The sequence below is a fragment of the Dendropsophus ebraccatus genome, chromosome 14 (genome assembly GCF_027789765.1).
Source record: "Dendropsophus ebraccatus isolate aDenEbr1 chromosome 14, aDenEbr1.pat, whole genome shotgun sequence".
Taxonomy (NCBI): Eukaryota; Metazoa; Chordata; class Amphibia; order Anura; family Hylidae; genus Dendropsophus; species Dendropsophus ebraccatus.
The window spans coordinates 5,178,162-5,183,685 of record NC_091467.1 but is presented as its reverse complement, the minus strand read 5'-3'; positions in this window follow the sequence as shown (position 1 = coordinate 5,183,685).

Here is a 5,524-nt window from a genome sequence, read left to right as displayed (position 1 = left end):
TTTAGGAGACTGGACCTGGATACAGTAAGTAGAGCTGTTTTATAGCTGCCTTCAGGAGACTGGACCTGGATACAGTAAGTATAGCTGGTATATAGCTGCCTTCAGGAGACTGGACCTGGATACTGTAAGTATAGCTGTTATATAGCAACCTTCAGGAGACTGGACATGGATACAGTAAGTTTAGCTGTTATATAGCTGCCTTCAGGAGACTGGACCTGGATACAGTAAGTATAGCTGTTATATAGCTGCCTTCAGGAGACTGGACCTGGATACAGTAAGTATAGCTGTTATATAGCAGCCTTCAGGAGACTGGACCTGGATACAGTAAGTATAGCTGTTATATAGCTGCCTTCAGGAGACTGGACCTGGATACAGTAAGTATAGCTGGTATATAGCTGCCTTCAGGAGACTTGACCTGGATACAGTAAGTTTAGCTGCCTTCAGGAGACTTGACCTGGATACAGTACAGTAAGTATAGCTGTTATATAACTGCCTTCAGGAGACTGGACATGGATACAGTAAGTATAGCTGTTATATAGCTGCCTTCAGGAGACTTGACCTGGATACAGTAAGTATAGCTGTTATATAGCAGCCTTCAGGAGACTGGACCTGGATACAGTAAGTATAGCTGTTATATAGCTGCCTTCAGGAGACTTGACCTGGATACAGTAAGTATAGCTGTTATATAACTGCCTTCAGGAGACTGGACTTGGATACTGTAAGTATAGCTGTTATATGGCTGCCTTCAGGAGACTGGACTTGGATACAGTAAGTAGAGCTGTTATATACAGTAGCTGCCTTTAGGAGACTGAACCTGGATTTCTTGTAAGTAGAGCTGTTATATAGCTGCCTTTAGGAGACTGGACCTGGATACAGTTAGTATAGCTGCCTTCAGGAGACTGGACCTGGATTTCTTGTAAGTATAGCTGTTGGCAAGTAAGTAAGTAAATGCTGCTGGCAGCCTCTCCTACCCCGACCTGGCCTGGATACAGAGGAAGAGAGAAGCCTAGCAAGGGTACGCTGTTTACGTCGCTCCCGCGCAGGACACCAACACTACCACTCCGCCTCTCCACACATCACCGACCGTGATGGGGATCCCACCCGCACACAGGGACTGTGATTTAATAGACAGACCGAAATGCGTTGCATAATTAAACAGAACAATTGAGTGATGTTCAACTGTGATTTCGCTGGTCTACTGGACGTCTACCTGCGCTGACCCTCCTCCGGGTTCTCCTTTGGTTTCTGTGATCTCTTTTGAGATACACCTCCACATGCTTCTACTCACCGTCGGTTGCTGCAACTGGAGGGATAGCTGCGGGATAGCTTGTCTGAATGACATCATATGCCTACAGTACATATTTGCACAACTCACCTGCACAACTCCACAAGGTGAGTGTGTCCATCTATCGTTGGAATAGACACACTAGCCTACCATGTTATTGCACCAGGAGGTGCCCCTCTCTCTTTTTGTTACTTCCTCAAAGTGCTTGAGAAGAGACACTCATTAAGTACCTTAAAGGCCCTATTCCACGGAACGATAATCGGCTGCATTCGGCCGATAATCATCCCGTGCAATAGGAGGCAACGATCAGCTGACATTGTTCATGTCGGTTGATCTTTGAAGTCGTTAAACTCATATAGCAGCGATCTACTGCCGCCGATCCGCAGAATAGGAGCGGCGGCAGCAGACGCTGCTATATCCTATGGGCTGCCCGGATGATTAGCGATCACCCGGGCAGCTTCCCTTGGCTCTACCCCCCTTGCTGCAGCCGCGTGTAATAGCGGTGGCAGCGAGCGGGGAACGAAGAGCAAACGAGCGTTCATAGCACTTGTTTGCTCCTCCTCCTTGTCGGGCCGTGTAACACGGCCTTAAGGCCTAACTACACCAAAAGATGTCTGATATTTTTTCAGCCAAAGCCAGGAATGAATTTGAATAGAGAAGAAATCTCAGTCTTATCTTTACAACCTGTTCTCTGTTTATAGTCCGTTCCTCACTTTGGCTGAAACAATCTGTCAGACATCTTTTGGTGTAATAGGGCCCTTAGTCAAGAGGGGGCCAAAATGTCCTTAAAGCGACTTTGTACCCACAATTATTATTATTTATTTATTTATAAAGCGCCCTTAGTTCCAGAGCGCTATACAATAGATAGGCAACAGGCAGGAACAATACAAGATCAGAAAACATTACATGAAGGCAAAAGACAGACTGGTACATGGGGGAAGAGGACCCTGCCCGCGAGGGCTCACAATCTATGGGGTATAGGGAGAGAAACAGGAGGTAAAGTGCAGCCATTCAAGTGTGATGCAGAGTTATTGTAGGTTGTAGCCTTGTTTGAAGAGATGGGTTTTCAGGTTACTTTTGAAGGACTTGATGGTGGATGAGAGACGGATGTGTCGGGGTAGCGAGTTCCAGAGTATGGGGGAGGCTCGGGCAAAGTCTTGGAGGCGGTTGTGCGAGGTACGAACAAGGGGGGAGCGGAAACAGAGGTCACTGGAGGATCGAAGGTTGCGTGAGGGACGGTAGCGGGATATCAGGCCAGAGATGTACGGAGGGGACAGGTTGTGGATGGCCTTGTATGTCATGGTCAACAATTTAAAGTGAATACGTTGGGCAATGGGGAGCCAGTGGAGGGATTGGCAGAGGGGAGAGGCTGAGGCAAAGCAAAGGGAAAGGTGGATTAGCAGAGTTAATGGATAGCAGAGTTAAGGATAGACTGGAGGGGATCAAGGGAGTTAGCTGGAAGGCCAGAGAGGAGGATGTTACAGTAGTCCAAGCGGGAGATAATGAGAGCATGGACCAGCAGTTTGGTGGAGTCAGGGGTGAGGAAAGAGCAGATTCTGGAAATGTTTTTGAGGTAAAGGCGGCAGGAGGTGGTCAGGGCCTGAATATGTGGTTTAAAGGACAGGGCAGAGTCAAAGGTGACCCCAAGGCAGCGGACTTGGGGGACAGGGGACAGAGTACAGCCATTGATAGTGATTGATTGGGTTGCCCCCAAACCACTTGTACCTTCAGATAGCTGCTTTTACTCAAAGATCTGTCCTGAAGTGAATTTGGCAGGGGATGCAGTTATTGTCCTAGAAAACAACTTTTAATCTTGCAGCCCTGTGCCAAATGGCCGTGGCCTAGAGCAGTGCTTCTCAAACTGTGAGGTGGGCCTCACCAGTGAGGCGCCCCCTAGTTGTTGTTAAGGCCCAGCTGGGGAGCCAGTTTTCACAAAGTAACTATAATCTGCACAGTCCTTTTGCTGTTTGCAAAAATCTCCATTTTGGCCATATTATTCATTTATTTTGTACTTACTTTATTAGTATCTAGAGCTTGGGAGATGGGTGACAGGCGGCCCTAGCATTATTTTCAGCTTTTAAATAGACTTTTACCACAGATAGTGAGGCCCAGGCACCCTCTTGGTCAGTCTGGGGAGGTCCAGGCATTGCCTTGGTCAATTGGGTGAGGCTCCAGTAAAATAAGTTTGAGAAGCACTGGCCTAGAGTATCTGTGCCCTAACTTTGCACTGCCCCTCTGTCTCTCCTCCCCACCCTCTTCATCATTAGGAATGCCACTGGCAGGATATTTTCTATACCTCTGCAGTGAACTGCCTTAACGATCCAGCCCATGGGTGCCGTGCTCACACAGCTGGGGAATAGGAGACAATCTGCCTGGAGCATTCCTAATGATGAAGAGCCAGCCTAATGCACACACACTCGTTTGGCACGGGGCTGCAAGTTTAAAAGTTGTTTTTTAGGACAATAACTGCATCACTTGCCGAACAGACCCCAGGACAGATCTTGGATTAAAAGCAGCTATCTGAAGGTACAAGTGGTTTGGGGGGGGGGGAGGGGGTCAGATTGTAGGTACAGAGTCACTTTAAAGATCTTATAGAACTCAGATGTTTAGCCATCTGGACTGAGTGATGTATTGGAGGCAAGACCATCAATAACCACCCTGACTTCCTCGATTATCTCTGTCAAAACATCGAGAGGGGTCTACCCCTGGATCAGTCCGGTTTTAGTAAAGAAAGCTGAGGCCTTATTTTATATCTTTATATCTTGATGTAGATACTTCCATCCCAAGAGGTGCAAGTAAAAGGATCTGAGGACCTCTAGGATCCCTGATCTGGACCTTTTCAGGGATCCTGTCTTATCAATCAGTCCTGAGACAACTTTACTACTCACTGACATCTTGCAGTTTCTGTAAGGGTCGGGTGAGCGGTACTTCCCATAGTCCTTCTCAAAAACTAAAGATGCACGTCTATCGTACTGGCACTTCATTAGCAAGGCTTTCACTCTGGAGATATCAAGAAGTTTCCTCAGGCCCTGATACAGATAATACCTGTCCAGACTCCTGAGACTCGAGAGCTGGAGGAAGAATCTCACAACCCTTTTTTTTTAACATCTCCCATCACTGTCTTACTGCTACAAAGGCCCGGCAACGGTACCTGGCTCTGTAGAAAATCCTCAAAGGACTGTCTTATCTCTGCTTCTTCCAGGAGAGACGAATTAAGGTTTCAGTAGCTATTCAGGGCGACGCCATCGTAAGTCAGCTTGTCTCTGGAACCTCCCTTATCCTGGGGCTTTGTGACAGCATTGAAGCCTTCTCCAAAGACCACCTGCCGACCTATAAGGGCTTATCCAGTGTGGGGGCACTTTTTGGGGGGGACCGGGGAGAAGGTGGCTGAAATAAAAGTTGTTCCAGCGGCGGGTCACTCATCGCGGCGCTCCGGTCCCTTGCCGCTTCCTGGTGTCTGACGCCGCCCAAGACGCTACGTCTCAGGGCTGCTCAGCCACTCAGTGAAGGAGGCGGGATCCGTTTGAAGTCCGCTCGGATCCCGCCTCCTTCACTGACCGGAGCGCCGCGATGAGTGACCCGCCGCTGGAACCGGGGAGGTGAGTGGACGTCTTTTATTTCAGCCACCTCCTCCAGGTCCCCCCCAGAAAGTGCCCCCATGCTGGAGCACCCCTTTAATCCTCATAAAGACACACTTCTGGTCCCACTTGGACTGTGGACCATATATTCCAGAGCTGCACTCACTATTCTGCTGGTGGGGTCACTGTGTACATACATTACATTACTGATCCTGAGTTACATCCTGTATTATACCCCAGAGCTGCAGTCACTATTCTGCTGGTGGGGTCACTGTGTACATACATTACATTACTGATCCTGAGTTACATCCTGTATTATACCCCAGAGCTGCACTCACTATTCTGCTGGTGGGGTCACTGTGTACATACATTACATTACTGATCCTGAGTTACATCCTGTATTATACTCCAGAGCTGCACTCACTATTCTGCTGGTGGGGTCACTGTGTAGCTGTTGGTGCGGAGGAGATCAGTAGGGTCTGGGCAGGTAACATTATTTAGCAATGATTGGTTGCTCTGGGTGCTGGAAGTCTATTGGTTGCTATGGGTGCTGGAAGTATTGGTTGCTATGGGTGCTGGAAGTATTGGTTGCTATGGGTGCTGGAAGTCTATTGGTTGCTCTGGGTGCTGGAAGTATTGGTTGCTCTGGGTGCTGGAAGTC